Here is a 20067-nt window from a genome sequence, read left to right as displayed (position 1 = left end):
CCGTGATAAATGCGGTAGAAGACACACAATGAAGCGACGTCTCTACGCAATTAATTTTCATTTTTATTTCATAATTTCACCAGTGGGAGGCTCCTTTGAAAAGGAAGCCGGAAGATTATGGATACCACAACGGCGCCTATTTCTGCCGTGAAGCAGTAATGTGTAAACATCCCTGTGTTTCGGTCTGAAGGGCATCGTAGCTAGTGGAATGACTGGGTAAATGAGACTTAACATCTTATGTCTCAAGGTGACGAGCGCAGTTATTGTAGTGCCGCTCAGAATTTTCGGGTTTTTCAAGAATACTGAGTGGCACTGCATTGTAATGGACAGGGCGTATCAATTACCATCAGCTGAACGTCCTGCTCACCTCGTCCCTTATTTTTATAAAAAAAATGTTTTCATTAATATGTTTGAATGTGTGGTATAAAGTTAAAGTGTTTAATCCGAAATAAACTCATTTTTCATTTTTTTTCATAATATTACCTATACATGTAAATAACACCAGTGGGAGATTTCTTTGCACATGATAGCGGCTAGATAGGCGTACCAGAGAGTTAGCAATCGCAATCAGGAATTGTTCTTGAAATTCACAAATTTACCTGAATTAAGAAACATTACCTTTAAAAAGGATACATTTAAAAAAAATCTGTGACAACCTCCATAATGATTTTGGTAACGAAATAGCTATATATACATTTTTTTATTTACTTGGTTTACGACTCTGGCTTCTACAGCCCTTAGCCTTGCTAAATTAAGATTACCAGGCTCTTTTTATTCATACATTATTTCGTCGTAACTACTTAATATGTATATCTACGCATGGCTAAGGTATCTTCATTCAGCCCACAGCCATAATTTTGTGTATTTTTTTTTTCATGAATAAGCAAAGATATAGCCAAAAATATTTTTTGGTGTGATAATAGAATGTTGGTGCAGCCTGCACAGCCTCGGCAAAGATACGGCAGCCGTGGAGTGTGTACAAACTGAGATAAGTAACCAAACAATGACCCTAGCCTATATCTCCGATGCGGGTGAATACCGTCAGCATAACAATCTCATAATATAAAAGTTATTTTGTTCACAGTAAGTAGTACTTCAAAGGTGTGCAAAGTATTCACATAATATATTTATTTATTTACATTGTGTTAATTGATGCATCCACTTTGCTCAATAGCATTTGATTTTGTAAATAATTTACTCACTTTTTTATTTTTTCGCTGAAATAATACTTATATATAAAATAAATTTCTTATTACTAAAATTAAGCTTGAAATATTGAAATAGAATAGTGGTAACGATATTTCTCTCATTAATGACCAAATTTTCCGAAGTGATAGTAAATTGTAAAATATATAACTGTGAAATAGATAAGTGTAAGCTTACATGAGTAGATAACATTTGATTTTATTAAATAAAATAAGTACAATATTTTCAAATGTTACAACTAAATATAATATTTTTTTTATATTAAATTATAGGTATGAAGGCATTCAGGCACATCAAAATTGATTCCTTAAGAATTCTTTTCGATGTCATTTCTAATAACTACAAGATACTACTACAGCTTCGGAAACAAATGGCGCTCTGAGAGAGAAAAAGCGGCGCAAGAAACTCTCCCAGCATTCTTTTTTTGCGCTCTTTTCAATAAAAATATACAATATTGTACAGTTATATCTATCGCTATAAAATAATCACAATCTAGTCCCAGACTGTCTGATCATTTAGATATTCAGCAGTGGAGTAATAGGATTTACGACAGAGCCATTTTTTATAAAATATTTAAACTTATAGATAATGCCTGAACAGTGGCTGGGACTTTATTATAGAAGTGTATACATTTACCCTTAAATCTATTGTGTGTCTTACGAAGCCGACTAGAATTAGTTAGCAATCCCTTATTTCTAGTGTTATAATAATGAAAATCACTATTAAGAGCAAATTATGTATGATAATATAGGTAGTATAAGGATATATGATGTACATACATACTAAACATCATAATGTTAGCTCTTGTTATGTTTTAAATGTTTTTTTTTTTAAATAAGGGACGAGGCGGGCAGGAAGTTCAGCTGATGGTAGATGATACACCCTACCCATTACAATGCAGTGCCGCTCAAGATTCTTGAAAAACCCAAAATTTCTGAGCGGCACTACAATCCCGCTCGTAACCTTGAGGCATAAGATGTTAAGTCTCTAACTAATTATAGAAATTAATGCCGTGCATCCGTATCCAGTTATCTTATTCCAAAGGCTGTTAACGCTAAGCTATCCGTTCGATACTGCACCGTTCTAAAATTTTAGTGTGTTTGTACAACTCCCTAGATGTCGCTTTTAACACAGGTTCTACTTTACAGCTAGGTCAACAAACATAATTGCAAATATTTCAAATGTAAGCAATTTGGTATCAAAAATTTAATTAGTATGACTCAATTATTATCACTAAAATCAACAACTTTAATAAGACATTACAATAGTTAAAGGTATATTTAAAATTAAGAGGATGGTACAATCAAACACTTGTAAATGTTGAGTTCAACAAAGCCGTTTAAATCACGATTTCTTTAGCATGAAATATTGTACTAATCGTAATAAATGCATAACTGTATATTTTCATATAACATATTATTTAAAACTTATATTTAGATTTACAACATTGAAAAGATAATTCGGCGTTTACGAATGTGCTGTCGGTACAATGCGGGTTGGTTGGTTAGTGACGGCCCGCACATAGATTGTGTACCGAATTGTTGAACGCAATTAATGCGCCGAGCTACGGGCTGTGCTGATAATGCTTCACATCTGACGCTCTTTCCAGCCAGCGCGGCGATAGAAAAAAAAAATAATTTTAGCGCGAAAATTTTATGACGCCCACAGATATATTTAACACACTTAAATTAGTATTTTCTTTGATTAACGCGAGTGTAACACATTTAAATAAAGCACTTTTAAAGGATTAAAACGCGTGTAATTGTAATTGTGTTTGCGTAAAAGTTACTTTTATGAAACTAAACTTTAATAATTACTCACAGTTACAATTTTTCACAGTTAAAATTTAATCCTTTAAAAGTGTTTTATTTAAACGCTTATATTAACTTTAAAATTTGCACGTTTTACGTAATTACTACAATACAATTTTAATTTTATTTTATTCGACTATTGTGACATGGGTACCTTAACAAAAGCGCGAACACCTTCCTAAAAGGCCGGAAAGGCTTAGTTTGGTTCTTTTGGTGTTGAAGAATATGGGTGCCGGTGATCACTTAAGAGATGGTAACGTTCCATAGACTTCCACTTCTATGAAAAATATAAAATTATACACAAACTGCGTACAAGGACTACTGGAAAGTCTAACTTCTTATAAATATGCTTGTTATTTTTAAGTTAAGTTTGACAACACACGAAGACAATCTCTTGATACACTTTGGCTGATAACTTCACAATATCTTCAAAAAATAAAGCTTTCTGGCATCCTTAGATCATTTCGGCCATTTTCAATAACCTATCTGTCCTTAGTTTAACTTACTAGAGGTAGACAAATCTATCCTTTTACGCTTACTTACATTTCAATAAGCTATCGACATAAAGCATTGGACTAACGGTCGTTCTCAATATACTATCTACAGAGAGGGATACTACCTTCTAATGTCAGTACTTGGCTGTAAATAATCTGAAGCTGTCCCAATATACCCGATAAGTCATTCTTATCGCCTTATATTGGGACGTGTGAACTGCAATTTCCATACTAACTTCTATCGCTGGTAAGCTATACGTCGTCCCCCGTTGATAAGCTTATTGGGACAGAAAAGTCAACAATAGTTACGATTTGTATCTCAAGTTATAGATAGACAGAATATTGGGAACGGCCGTATAACTTTATTAGACATAACTATGGATAGATAATATCTTGTCATTAAACGGTGACAGCAATGTATTCGTAACTAGAGATACGTTATTGAAAACGGCCATTATACATCTATCTAGACGTAGACTAGACTGACATCGTGAAACGTCGAAAAAAGTTGAGGTTCAAAAAGTAATCCTCTATTCTGAGCAATACAGCAACTAAAACAAAGTGACATATAAATCGCGAGTGTAAGACGCACACTTAAGGCGAAGAGTAAGCAGAAAACACGCAAAGAAGGTGTTTTTAGACAAGTTTTGTGGTGAAGATATAGGATTTCGAGCTATGAACACTACTTAATCCTGTTACACATATCCTTAAGTCTTATTTGTAGGTTGCTAATGCTTGCTGTTGATTATAGTTAACACTCCAGGGCATTTTTGAACTCCCACTTTTCTTTGCAGTTAAACAAGTTTTTTAGCATGGCGTGACGCATTTTTTTAGTACTACTCTCAGAAAAGTTATTCTTATAGCTTGTACTTTTTTGTGTAGGTACATTTATTCAGATTTGTTATGAATAACAAGGATTGTAAGCATATAAACAGTTTTCCACGCAAGAATTTTTTAAATATTGGCTTTGTTACATAGATGGGGCCAGCAGCCGTAAACTCATATCGCTCAAGGTCGCTTGCATATAGTGTCGCCTTAAGTAATAAGCCTGGCCTATTTTCATCGGTTGTCTAGCTGCAAAAGGCTCTATCTAGAAGTAAAATTATCCGCTATAAGGAGACTCTTTTACAAGACTTTCCCCAATAAACAAACCACATGCGCTTCTCAGGAGCATAAGCGCACACTTAAGCACATTGAGGAATTTGCTAGAAACTGTGACAATCATAATGTGAACACGAGGAACAAAATATAAACTTTTTATACCTAATACTCGATTAAGTCGAGTTAGTAAGTCTTTTATTGGGGGATGTATATGCTTCTACGATAGGATACCAGAAAATGTACAAAACAAATGTGTTACGAAATTTAAAGGAATTATTAAAACACGTTTGTGTGGGAAAAGTTACCACAGACTGGGAATGAAGCAAAACTCTCAGGCTCTTTAATTATAAATGTTTATTGCTAAAAAAAGCCCGCTGAGTTTCTTGCGCCCGTTCTTCTCAGGTCTTAGGCAGTCTATTTTGAATGGGTGGTAGTTTTTGACGTTCAATAAGTGATTTTGAATCCTATTTTGGAATAAAATATTTGAGTTTGCCATTTTGCTTGTAGGATGTAGTTAGTTAGTTATCAATTGTGAAAAATAGTTTATCAGTGAAAAGACAATTTCGCATACTTTACACCCGCGTTTTCGGTCAGCATGCATTATGGTCGAGTCACTTTCTTTAACTGTTGGGATTGATTTAGGGCATATACTGTATTGACGATAAGTACCAACCTTCAGGTCTTTTTTCTTGGAAAGACTCTTGAAGAGAGTGGGAACCTTCATTTCTCAAGATAATTTGTTAGATGAAAACTTCTGTAGCCGCGTTGGGCACTTTTCGGTAGGGGTTTTTTTTTTTAATGAAAATAAGGGTCAAGACGAGCAGGACGGTAATTGATACGCCCTACCCATTACGATGCAGTGCCGCTCAGGATTCTTGAAAAACCCAAAATTCTGAGCGGCACTACAATTGCCCTCGTTACCTTGAGACATAAGATGTTAAGTTTCATTTGTCCAGTAATTTCACTAGCTTCGGCGCCATTCAGACCGAAACACATTAATGTTTACACATTACTGCTTCACGGCAGAAATAGGCGCCGTTGTGATACCTATATTCTTACAGCAGTATATCTGTAGCTATACAGTGCTGTGTTCACTAATGTTGCGCAATTATACGCCTATTGAAAATCTATCTAATATATAAAATTCTCGTGTCACGGTGTTCGGGACCGAACTCCTCCGAAACGGCTTGACCGATTCTCATGAAATTTTGAGTGCATATTGGGTAGGTCTGAGAATCGGACAACATCTATTTTTCATCGCCCTAAATGTAAAGAGTTCACACGTTTTTTTTTACATTTTTTTTTAAATTTGATTATGAGTCAGCATTAAAAAATCCATACAACTTCAAATTTTCAGCCATCTACGATCAACAGTTACTTTTGTATCGCGATTTTAATATCGGCAATATAACGTTTGCTGGGTCAGCTAGTTTTATATATATATATATACCTTGAAAACGAATGGATTCAGTCAAACGTTCAATGTGTATATACTGTGCGTTAATTCATTATTGAAAATAAGTTTTAAAAATAAATTGAAATTAAGAATTTTATTGTTTTTTAAAATAATGAAATTAAAAATTTTAATACTCAACGTTCTGAGTTCTCACTTCTATCCGTAGTCTCGACAAATGCCAGTTTTGTTTGCTTCCTTTATGGAATTTGGAAAATTCTGGCTTTTACAACATTAACGAACATACGAGAGATACCTCGCTTTTGTAGTGTCTTCAAATTGACCGACAGCTCCATACGAAATTTTTTTATGATGTGTGTTGTTAAGTGATCACCGACGCCCACATTATATTGCAACAGCAGAGGAATCTCAGGAGCGTTGCCGGCCTTTAAGGAAAGTGTACGCGCTTTCTTTGAAGGTACCCATGTCGTATTATCCCGGAAATACCGCACAAGGAAGCTCATTCCACAGCTTTGTAGTGCGTGGAAGAAAGCTTCTTGAAACCGCACTATGTAGGACACACATCCAAATAGTGGGGATGATATCCTAACTTCGTCCAAGCTTTTTCGAGGTTAAAATTACATCACTTTAGTTAAAGAAAACAGAACTGCTGCGATTGCACGGTTTGTTTGGGCGGACTCTTTTGGGCGCGATATTAACCCACATTAGACGGTCAGATTTCATTCAAGATTTGTGGATTTATCGAAGGCCGATGACAATACACTAATTTGATAAGATTATTCCATTATTCAATTTGCAAAATAAGATTTGTAACCTCATATAACTTTCATCTATACTCGATAAGGCAGGAATTGATGTAAATTTTAATTTCCAATCCTTAGATTAAGGATTGGTCTTCGCTGCGCTCCAAGTACATACCGCAGGCGTAGTCGAAAAGTGCGGCAGCTAAAACTACGCCCGGGGCGTACTCGAGCCTGTCTCGAACAATGTGTGACGTTGACATGCCAGATGTTCTGTTAAATTTGCTAATAATTGAAACTAAAATGCCTCGTTGCGTAGTAAAACTTTGTAAAAATAAAATTACAAGAAATAACAAACAAACTGGGATTACATATCATCAGTTAGTATTTTATATTTTATTAATTTCAATGTAAAACAATACGAAGCGTATGTTACAAAATTTGAAAGATGCCATTGAGTGTCAACTTGCCACGCACACAAGCATCTAATAGTTGCCGTAATAAAAAGCTATTGTTCTTAGGTAGTACGGTATCTAGTTGGAGCACAGCGGACAGACTAATACGAGTACTTAGTCTAAGTTCCAATCATTATCTTTGAAAACTTATGGTTGGTATGAAAGTTGTGGAAAATAAAGAGGCTTCCTCATTATTATTAACCATCCGTACATTTAATAAGTATAGTCAAAGTCAAAGTCAAAAAATCTTTATTCACTGTAAAACTTTATAAGTTATTTAGTGCAAGGCAGGACGAAGTACAAAAGTTACAATAGCATTCAAATGAGTATAACAATATTCATTAACAAAATTTAGAACATTAATTCCAACTATCTTTATCATTCAAATAATCTTTCACATTATAATAGGCCTTAGATGTTAATTTCTTTTTTACGAGTCATTTAAATTTTTTAATAGGTAATATTTTAATTTCATTTGGGAGTTTATTATAAAGTTTAATACAATCCACTTTAAAAGATTTAGCAATTTTACGGAGCCTAGTAGATGGAATTGCGAGTTTATGTTTGTTTCGAGTATTGACACTGTGTACATCACTATTCTTTTTAAATTGGCTAATATTTTTATGAGCGTATAGGAGGTTCTCGTATATGTACTGGCAGTGTACTGTCATAATATTTATTTCACTAAACTTTTCTCTCAATGAATCCCTTGAACGCATTTTATAGACTGCTCGAATTGCTCTTTTCTGCAGCACAAATATGTTTTCAATATCTGCAGCCCTACCCCACAATATAATTCCGTAATACATGACACTATGAAAGTAGCTGAAATATACAAGTCTAGCCGTTTCAACATCTGTCAGCTGCCTAATTTTTTTTATCGCAAATACTGCAGAGCTAAGTCGATTACAGAAGTTTTTTATGTGAGCACCCCATTGTAGCTTAAAGTCTAATGTAATGCCTAGGAATGTTGTCGTTTCTACTACATCAAGTTTGTCATTATTAATTTTTATAGGTGTTGGTTGGTGCTTTATATTTGGAAGTGTAAACCTTACAAATTTAATTTTCCTTTCGTTTATATCACAAGCAAACAAAAACGTTACGTGAACCAAATTTTATATTCTTACTATCTTACACCTGACAGGTGTTAGTTTTATTTTGCACTTGTACAAACATTATTCACAAATGATGACAACGAATGCATATATACTAAGTGCCTACTTCACGTTTTGTTATACAAATTAAGTTATTTCCTAAAAATTTTTCTCGTTTTCATCCGCTAGAAAACTTCCGCGAGAAACGTCAGACAATCTGCCTCATCTTTTAGATTATTTGGACCCATCAGGTATAAAAACGATTTGACAATCTCCTCCTGTTTTTAAAGTCGGTTGAAAAAAGATCAGGATACCGGTGTGATGCGTAGAACATGATATTATATTATAATGGCTGATATAAAATTTGTAAGTTCACCAGAAATTTACATTTGGCAGAAGTCTCCCAGCATCGTTGTAATATTTAGTCACACCTCAAGCAAATTAAATATAATACAGAAATAAAACAGCATCTGTTTCTGTTAGAACAAAGCGACATGTTATTGTTTGTCAAGCCGCGCACGCGCCGGCGGCGGGAACGCTGTTTGTTCAGCTGGTTTTGACAGTTTGCGCCAAGATGGCGGCGGATTCTGTTACAAACTGAGAAAGTTATTGTTTCTTCATTCTAATTTATTAAACTATAATTAAATCTAATATATAAAATTCTCGTGTCGCGGTGTTAGTAGTTAAACTCCTTCGAAACGGCTTCACTTGACCGATTCTCATGAAATTTTGAGTGCATGTTGGGTAGGTCTGAGAATCGGACAACATCTATTTTTCATCCCCCTAAATGTTAAGGTTTGTCCACGCCAAATTTTATTTTTTAATTTGTTTGACATTTCTTTTTAATTGTTTGATTATGAGTCAGCCTTAAAAAATACATACAACTTCACATTTTCACACATCTACGATCAACAGTTACTTTTGTATCGCGATTTTAATATCGGCAATACAACGTTTGCTGGGTTCGCTAGTACCTTATAAAAATTGCAATAATTGACTAGCACATTTTTTTAATATTATATAATAATTACGAATTTTTTTCTGAAGAAAATATAAATCACCTCACGAATAATATCGGTAGAAAAAAAAAGGACAAACGCGCTTCTTTAAAACTGCTTTCTTGTTTATGAATATTATTTAATAATCCAGTAAGATAAGATAAATAAGATTTAATTACGGATTATTCAATTTGAGATCAAATTGCAATAAAAAGTATTTTGCCGCATAAATCCAAAGATTTTTAATTAGACTGTTCCTCGTATTTGGAAAAATATTGTTAAATGTTAGGGTATATTTAATAATACGTTGATTTACTCGCAAAGTACAATATCTTCAAGCCTTAGATAATTTATACGTATATAGAGTCTCTTGCTGTTAGACAACCGATAAAAATAGGCCAGGAATATAAGTGTAGTGTGCGTGGCAAGCTACGTCTTACACTTGCGATTGTTTTTTTGTCGCGATTTGTGTTAATGTGCGTGAATTGCTCAGAAATCAGAATAGGGGCTAGTTCTATATTCAATTTTGTCCTTGTTTTCACAGCTGTCATCGTCTATCTAGACGTATAAATGATCTAAACGTAAGTTAAATATAAGAAGTAAATTATTTATTGTTGTATAGTTATAAATTTTATAAATCTCTTTTTTTTATAGTAGACATGTATTTAAGTCATTTAATATCATCATTTTTGTTTAACTCTTCATTTCTTTAATTTTATTATGTTTAATTGTTCAACTTTGTTATTCGCACTATTGTAAATGTTGTTTACACCTGTAAAGACATGTCATATTGTACTATCAGTATACAAGGACTTGCTAAAATTTTAATTGTATAATTATGTGTTGTTGGTGTAACTATCTAAATAAATATTAAAATAAACGTTAAGCGTTGCTTGGAATGAGTGAATAGCTGAATTTTTAAAGAATTATTTCGTAAAAATGCTCACTGTTTTTATAATGAAATTGTTTCGCAGCGAAACTGTCAAACCGTGTCAAAAATATGTCCATACAAAACAAATATTGAAAATAAAAATTAATATGGGTCCCAAATCGAAATAAAAACTATCTTATCTCTCAAGTTGGACCAAACTGCACTCCATGAAGTAATCCCCATTAAAATCCGTTCATTAGTTTAGGAGACAATCGCGGACAAACAACGTGTCACGTAATTAATATATATTAAGATTAAGATAATAATCACAGCGGTAATCGAACCCGCATCGCATAGCTCCGTAGAAATATAAAGCAGACCAACAATCTTATATGACTCGTGAAAATATATTATTCCCTAGAATAAAGAATAAAAATATTTATTTACCATTATGAGTATCAATAACATAACATGTTTCAACAACACTTGGTTAAACATCATGAAGATACAACAAATTCAAATATTTTTATTCAAAATAGAATTTAAAATCACTTATTGAACGTCAAAAACTACCACCCATTCAAAAGAGACTGCCTCAGACCTGAGAAGAATGGGCGCAAGAAACTCAGCGGGCTTTTTTTACTATAAAATATGGATTACAATGTGATATCGTACAATAAACATTTATAATTAAAGAGCCTGAGGGTGTTCGCTTTATTCTCATTCCGTGGTCTCATTAAGAAAATCATTTATGCTTTTAAAAAGTTTTAATTAAGTCAAAACTTTTATTTACGTTGCGTGCCACTTACCACATTTATCATGGGGAGTGCTCAGATTGAATCCAGCGGTCGAATTCCACCACCGGACATTACGAGCAAAGTATCACCCGCACCACGTTTACGTCCGGCATTGCACAATCGCGCGTTTTGCAAGACATTTCTTGGCTCGCACAGACACTTTGTGGAATCAATTACCGGCTGCGGTTTTCCCGAACAGATACGACTTAGGGACCTTCAAAAAAAAGCATACTCCCACCTTAAAGACCGGCAACGCATTTCTTGACACCTGTTGTTGCGGATGTCCATAGACGGTTGGCTCACCTCTCCCCATTCCGTGAGCCTCTTGCCCGTTTGCCCCTTCTTATATAAAACAAATGTGCTATGCAACTTGTCGCCCCATAGACTTAGTATATGCTAACGTATAGACGATCTGACAGCCCGAATTAGTATAGCTTTCTTAGCCTCGTGGCTATAAATATTCCTGATAGACGGAATATATTTGTAATGACGTATGCATTTCTTACACTTATTAATAATAAGTAATATGTTACCTCACATTATTCCTATGGCAAAAATTAACCGTTTTTGATTATCTCGAGTTGTGGGCCACAAAGCGCTGTAATCGAGCTGTCACAAGCACCCGGCAAAGTTTGATTAAAATCGATTCAATCACAGCACTTGTGTATGGAGAATATGATAGAGTTTAAGTTTGTGTATTGGAACGTACTGAATAGAAAATGTATAAGTGATTTTAGTGATTTTTATATTCAACTAGCTGCCCCGACAGACGTTGTTCTGTAGATAATAAAAAAATACTGTTTTATAGGAATTTTCCAATAATATATCTAAAAATTTACATTTTTTCCCAATTATTTCGTAAGAAATTCTCCCTGTTGTTATATTGAAATTGTTTCACAGGGGAACTGTCAAGCCGTGCGTCACTAAATTCTCTCATAGAAAGTATGTCCATACAAAACAAATATTGAAAATAAAAATAACTATGGGTCCCAAATCCAAATGAAAACTATCCTATCTCTCAAGTTGGACCAAACTGCACTCCATGGAGTAATCTCCATTAAAATCCGTTCATTAGTTTAGGAGTCCATCGCGGACAAACAACGTGTCACGTAATTTATATAATACTAGCTGACCCGACAGACGTTGTTCTGTATATAATAAATAAAATAATATTTTTATATGAATTTGTTAATAATATATCATAACATCAAAAATTACTTCGTAAAATATGCACCCTGCTGTCGTAATGAAATTGTTTCACAGCAGAACTGTCAAACCGTGCGTCAATAAATTCTCTCATAGAAATTATTTATGGACACATCAAAGGAAAAACAAATTTGTTGTTTATATTTAATTTAGCAGCATTTTCCTATTTATTCACCTTTTAAACCTTCTCTGGACTTCCACAAATAATTCAAGACCAAAATTAGCCAAATCGGTCCAGCCGTTCTCGAGTTTTAGCGAGACTAACGAACAGCAATTCATTTTTATATATATAGATAGATATAAAGTTTATAATCTAAATTGGCGATCGGACGTTGATACTTTACAACATTTCAATAAAACATAATAAAACATGTAAAGTGTAAAAAAATAAATTATTTTCTGTAACAGGTATACCTATTTACAAGAAAAATATATTTTCTTGTCTATTGCATGAAACTTAAGACCATTATTTATACGTCGTATAAAACGTCGAAAAAATTGAGGTTGATTGTAAACCTATATTTTGAGCAATGCACGCACACTAACACAAAGCGACATACTAATCGCGTGTAATGTACGTAGTTTGTCACGCCCGCTAATGTAATAAAAATGGCCTGTTTTCATCGGTTGTCTAGCAGCAGGAAACTCTATTGGAAACATTGCTTTAGTATCCGTTAGTTTATACCTTACCTAATATAATAATGATATAAACAATCGTTTAGAAATTTATTGAAATTTAAATACCCCATGTACTTAATAAAACTGCAACCACTGTGTCTGTGAAAAGTGGCTAACATGCGAAATTCTTTATGTCAATCTTATGGAATGTTTTATTAACATGGCATGTCATTATAAAAAAATGGCTCTGTCGTAAATCCTATTACTCCAATGCTGAATATCTAAATGATCGGACAGCCTGCGACTAGATTGTGATTATTTTATAGCGATAGAAATGACTGTACAATATTGTATATTTTTAATTGAAAAGAGCGCAAAAAAAGAATGCTCGGAGAGTTTCTTGCGCCGCTTCTTCTCTCTCAGAGCGCCATTTGTTTCCGAAGCGGAAGTAGTATCTAGTATATTAGAAATGACAGCAAAAAGGTCTTTTAAAGGAATCAATTTTGAGAAAATAAATGCCTTTTAACTACAGAGACGATACGACAAAAAGGCGTATACCTTCCTTATAGGCCGGTAACGCTACTGTGATTCCTCTGGTATTGCAAGATTATGTGGGCGGCGGTGACCCGTATGCTTTTTGGCCTCCTTTTCCATAAAAAAAATAATCGTATCATGTTAAAACTTTATCACAAATGGCTCAGTCACTGCTTGATAGCTAACATCCCACGAAACCATCACTGCAGTCGAACAATGCCCAACTTACAAGGTGGAAAGCTTCTGAAGAGCTTTGAGCTTAAAATCGTTTTTTTTTAAATGAAAATAAGGGACAAGTCGACCAGGACGTTCAGCTGATGGCAATTGATACGCCCTGCCCATTACAATGCAGTGCCGCTCAGGATTCTTGAAACCCCCAAAAATTCTGAGCGGCACTACAACTGCGCTCGTCACCTTGTGACAGGATGTTAAGTCTCATTTGCCCAGTAATTTCACTAGCTACGGTGCCCTTCAGACCGAAACACAGTAATGCTTACACATTACTGCTTCACGGCAGATATAGGCGCCGTTGTGGTACCCATAATCTAGCCGGCATCCTGTTCAAAGGAGCCTCCCACTGGTAAAAAAAATCTCTCATTCCGGTTGTTAGATTTTCATCAGTAAAGAGATATTTCCATTGTCTACCGCTTAAGAAGTTGTTTTGATTTTACCGTCACCTTCATTATTGGTAAAAATAATATGACCAGTGCGTCTATTCTAAGTTCAGACATCTTTTAAAATACGCGACATTTTAAGTGCTATTTAAAGAATTTTCACGCAGGATTTACCTATTTTCAATTACCTAATTCTTAAAAATAAGCATCGTTTTCGATTGACAAAAAAGTGTGTGTATCAGCTCCGACGCACGACTGGAGTTTACTCTTCAAGAACGATTGTCTTTGAACAGGTACTAAACAAAATCAAGTCCAATGGAGTCGGTTACAAACAGACATACAGCAGTAGCTAATAAAAGCGTATTAATTAAATTTGTTTAGGCATTTGGTTGCTGGAATTTCAAAATTTCAAAATTTGGCCGAACAAAACTTCTGTAAAAAATTCAATAAAAATTAAATAAATTCTTAACGCTCAAAATATGCCAGGAAAATATGCCCAGACACTTTTAATCCATCCATTCCAATCCAATTTTAAAAGGTCCATCAAGGAAGTTACTTTTTGGCACACCCTAAAAGGTACTCTATATAATATATATATAAAAAATTAAAAATTATATAAAACAAGCAGTTTCGATATATATAGGATGCAGTGGTCTACCATTATTATGATAATTTGGACACTATACTCTTTACAATATGAACTATTTTCGTAACAAAAGCGAGGTGGGCCACATAAAAATAAAGTCCGCAGTAGACGCAGACGTGATTAAATAGAGGAAGTGGAAACCGCGGATATTTAGTCAAACTCACAAACATCCCCGGACTTATCTTCACATGCGTCTACATCTGCGCTCGGAAATTTTAGGGTTGACACATGTAGCAAAATAAGGCGCTATATTAATCTAAATACATATGTCCCTATTCTTAAAACTGGAGCCATTCATTAGAAAAATGTTATGATGTCTGTATATAAATACAACTAAGCCCCATAAAGCCCCAGACTGTCACTCTGTAAAGCCTGATACCAGTCTTATTATACTTCTAGTGTGAAAATAGTTGATCGTATTTCAAGTAAAATAGCCAGGATTTCGTATAAAATGTACATAGCTTCTCCATCCCCAAAAGAAACAACTGTGGACCTTTTTATTATTTTCCCTCACATTCACTTGACTATATTTTTATATAAGAGAGAGCAAATAGACAAGTAGCTGTAGGATGGAAGGTAGTACCTGGTGGAAAGCCAGACACCAGCCACACAAAATCAGCTACATGCTATTCAAGACTAGTTTGGAAATATAGCATTTAGCACATGCAAAAGTATATATATCGTGAAATTCGTAGTTGTGAAATATTCGAAATAATATTGATGCGATTGGAATTTCGCATTTTGATGTAATATCCGCTGGCTGCTATCTCTATGCAAGCAAAAGAATCAAGCCAATCGGAGATGACTTGATCGTCTATGATTCGAGCCGTTCTTCGCTGTATGAGATCAAATGGAAAAAGCTGGTTCTGAGGAGTTCCCGCCCAGAGGAGACAACAGAACAGAATACTGAACAAAGTTAAACTGGTGCTCGATCCGGTATTTCATTTGTGTTTACCCTAGAACCTGGTTTGTGAGTCATACTGTCACTAGCTACTATATATATATATATATATATATATATATATAGTTTCTAGTTATTCTTCAAGTATTCTAAAGTTATATAAATAAAGCTTTAGAAACATTTTTTTTTATACTTTCTCGTTTGGAAGTTCTAGTTCAACAATGTCATTAAGTATCGACGACGGCTTATTAAATTATATTTCTATTTGAAAGAAAATGCCTATTTTAAAATAATAAATATTACTAATAATTTGTAATGTGATGATTTAACGCATAAATTCCCAATGCTCAGCTTTCTGTTTATTATTTAGATATAAATCTAATTAGAAATGAATTTGTGGCAGCCCTAGGTTGTCGGGTAAGTAGCGCAGGTGTGACCGTACCGAGCTTAAATTGTTACTGACATATCCAATAAATGTGTACTATTTTTCTCTCATTCTCGGCAAAACATTTGAACAATTCGTAAGCCGTGCTGGCGTTGACCACGTTACGTACTTAGCTAAGTACCTACGTACAACAATAACTGACTGACTAATACTGGGAATGACTCGATCGCTTAGCGTTGCGTAGAGACATCATTTCTATATGTGTCTTTTACTGCATTTATAAAAGGGAGTGTAAAAAATAACTACGAGATCGAATCAGAAACGAGAAGATCTGTAGGAGAACTAATGTCACTGACATAGCCCAAATTATTGCGAAACTGAAGTGGCAGTGAGCACGGTACATATTTCGACGGTGGGGCAGAAATGTCCTCGAACGGCGACCAAGTACCAGAAGACGCAGTGTTGGTAGGCCATCTACAAGATGGACCGACGATCTGGTCAAGATCGGCGGAATACATTGGATGAGGGTAGCGGAGGACTGATCGTCTCGGAGATCTTTGGGGGATGCCTTTGTGCAGCAGTGGACGTCTTCTGGCTGATAATGATGATAAAAAAGAATTGTGAACTGATCCTTGCTGCCTACTTCCTCCATTCCACAAGCCATAAACCATCAAGGTTTCATCATCTTCACCTTCTGATCTGTGGCTTTCAGCAAAGTGGTCCTTAAAGTAGATAGTTACTTCCACGTACATTAATTAAGACTGTGAAATGAGCTTCCTTCACGGTTTTCCAGGTCGGTACAACATGGGTACCTACAAAAAAGCGCGACATCACCTAAAGGACCGGCAATGTTCTTGTGATGATTTGCTGTTGTAAGAGAAATTATGGGCGGCAATCATCACTTATCACCAAGTAACCCGGACAGTCGCTTGGCCTCCTCTTAAATAAAAAAAAAAGAAGAGACATTCAGAGCATTGTAGAATCATTAATAAGTATTAATATTATTTGTACCTTTATAGTTTATCGTTATGAATACTGTCGCCCGCATCTCAAGACCCGCATCACTAAACAAATGGACGAATGGAGTACCTACTTATAATAAGTGAAATAATATCTTCGAATGCACTCTAGGCACAATATAATTTAAGTATATAAAGTCTAGACGATGTTATGTTGTTAAATGGGTGACCTAGTATGTCGCGGCAAAGTGAGACCTACTTCTAATATTTATAAAATTATATTTCTATTTGAAAGAAAGTACCTGTTTTATTACAACTAATAATTTGTAAGAGCGTGATTTAAATAATAAAATCCCAAAGCTCAGCTTACGATATATATAGAGATATTTTCAAATTCAAAATTGAAAATGTTTAATTTTAAGTAAGCCACTAAAAATGCGCTTTTCTTGTCTAAATTATTTTATGCAAACTTTTAACTGAAGTTGATCAGCTTTGATCCCAAGGCAACACCAGAGATATCACCGAAACTGGCACTTTAACTGGGCGTATGCGGTATTTTGAAGGTATTTACTTATGTCATATGGACCTGGAATCCCCGCTAGAAAGATATTTTCACAGTTTAGTTGTACGAAGGAAGGTCTTTGAAAAGAGGTCTGTTTATGAATTTGTTGCGTGTAGGGTTACCATTTAGTACTTTGAAAAGTCCCGATAAAAAGCCTGACATTTCGAGAAAAGTTTTAATAGACTTAGTTGCTCTCGTTTCAATTTCGTTTGTCGTAAAGATTAAAGACATATTTGATATTAGTAAAGATGTGATTTTGTAACTATATTCCATTTTATTAAAAATAAAATCCGGACAGCGTAGAGAGCCGGAAAAAATTCGAACTTAAAAAGTCCCGACATGTCCGGATTTATCCGGAGGTAGCCTTAGTCACGTGTAATGCGATGTTGGAATTCGGCGCTCTGAATCTTTCTTTGCATTTGAAGATTCAAAACATTATTTCGTCTAAAAGTAACATTAAATTTGAGAACAAAACGTAAAGAAGTAAACACACTTTTTAAAAAATACTGTGATTCTGTGGTCTTACGAGTTTTTCCACCCATTTCATAAAAACATATATCTCGTAACACGTTAAATCTTTAATACCATAAATTACGTAGGATTAGTGGTAAACAAACAGTTTCAATACACAATGCTTAATGAGGGTACAATTTCGTTGAAACAGCTGAAGCCGTCATGTGCCGTGGCCGCCTGTACGAAATCTAATAACATTTTATTTATTCCCGCCAATACTGCACAGGCCGCGTGATATTAAACATCTGACAGATTTATTTTTTAATTTTACTAGGCGAAGGGCAGGCTTGCGGCCACTATTATTGTAAGATTTTGGGAAGGTTTTTAAGTTTTAAAGTGGTAGTTTAATAAATGTTGTATAGACCTTTATAGACAGTATATCCATCGCATTTAATTCATAATATGTAAAGTCAAGCATAATTACATGATCTCCTAAAATTAAATAATTTCGATGTAATCTTTTTATTTTATTTTATAAAGTGTAACTTAAATCTTGAAAGCTATAAACAACTTTCATAGAAACTTATCAACGTTATCGTAATGTTGATATAAAATAATAACTTATTACATATTTTTTTTTTGTATCATGAATTAAGTAAGTATACTTTTATTTACTATCAATAATATACGTGTTATTATTTTTGAGATATTATAAAAAAATCTCTACGATAATAAATATAATTTAAAACAATATAGTTATTTAAATAATAATATATACTTGTGGTGCCAGGATAGTCCTGTAACCAAAAACTCTGCTTCATGATTTTAAAGTTAGAGTTATTATATTTTTACTATCGTTAATAAAATGCTCACAAAATACCATTATTTATTTACGGTGGATTGATGCATCTAGTTTACGCAAATAGTATAGTTTTTACTTTTTACGTATTAAATTACCTTTATTTTTTTCACTTACTTGTGTAAATCATTGAGTATTTGAAGTTGAGTATTTTCGTTACATCACTTTACGTATATTGTAATTTAAATGATTTGTAAAACGAACGAAGCTGTTAATTTTGATTTAAAAGGGTGGCAATGAGTTTCTCGCCACTTTTTCTCATTAAAGCTCAACAAGGGAAACTTGACATTCATAAGTGTCATTTCCTTGACTAACATGAGTATTTTTTTGTTAAATTTGATATAATTATGTAGTTACTCATCTATTTTAAACAACAAAATCATATATCGGCATTATTTACAAACGTGATGACGAATGATAATAGGCTACTATCAATTATATATTATAGTAAGCATCAGAATTGGTTTAATGCTTTCTTGATTATATTAATTCAAACACAATACCTGAATATATTAAAGTAAATAACAAATAATGGGTACTTATTTCAAATAAGCGCCGCCTATAAATTATCATCACTCACCTCAATGTTTTGACAGGTCACACAGGACACAATACAAATTGTCTTTTGTAATCACCGATATAAAACACAAGATAGTCAGATAAAAATCACTCTACAGATTAAATAACAAAAAAATTAAAACTGAAAGTTTTCGAAGAAACGTCAGTTTGACGCACATAAAGGCGGGAAATCGCGTCCACCCCGTACAACGGTGAATTGGTAACTGAGAGTGAGGTATATTGAAACTGAACTCTGAATTGTAAGGCGGGAACGAACGGGTTGAGGGCAGAGGGCAGTTTATATAATTTCAAGTTTTCATATTTTGATCTATACCTACTTATAAATTGGAGAGCCGTTTTTGAAGTGATAATATGAGAAGTAAAATTCCCAACATAATGCTGATTAGACACCATTTTGGTTCTGTAATGTCCATTATTGTTATTAGCTGTAAGTTTTCTGTATTTTTTTTTAACGAAATAAACCTTTTTATTATTATAATTTCTTACGTAACGCGATACTTCCGTCAGAAAAAAATCAATTGCAACCATTTTTAACCGTTATAGTATAATGGATTTAAAATGGTTATAAAAAATTGTTTTTTTAATTTATTTATTACTACTTTTGTAATAAATAATGAATAAAAGTTGTCAGTTTTTTTTTTGGTGTTTTCGACCATTATTAGGATAGCCAAAGGGTGAATTCAAGCCCATACAACCATATTCGCTAATTTATTGTCAATGGCGTCTTTGCAAGATCTTAACATGACATAAAGTGTAAACATTTCGTTTAC

The 20067-nt window shown here is 34.0% G+C and overlaps 1 protein-coding gene across 1 annotated transcript in view; it reads right to left on the bottom strand.

Annotated features, from left to right (window-relative positions):
• The window catches only part of LOC126969991 (protein CBFA2T2), a 91076-nt gene extending 71600 nt beyond the window's left edge, over positions 1-19476 (bottom strand). Inside the window, exon 1 of the mRNA XM_050815652.1 lies at positions 19299-19476. The gene's annotated coding sequence lies outside the window, so the exon portion shown is untranslated. The remainder of the gene's footprint in view (positions 1-19298) is intronic.
• Between the last annotated feature and the right edge of the window lie 591 nt (positions 19477-20067).

Source organism: Leptidea sinapis, chromosome 19 (genome assembly GCF_905404315.1).
Source record: "Leptidea sinapis chromosome 19, ilLepSina1.1, whole genome shotgun sequence".
NCBI lineage: Eukaryota > Metazoa > Arthropoda > Insecta > Lepidoptera > Pieridae > Leptidea > Leptidea sinapis.
Note: the sequence above shows the minus strand (reverse complement) of the source record. Positions and strands in the feature narration are given on the sequence as shown.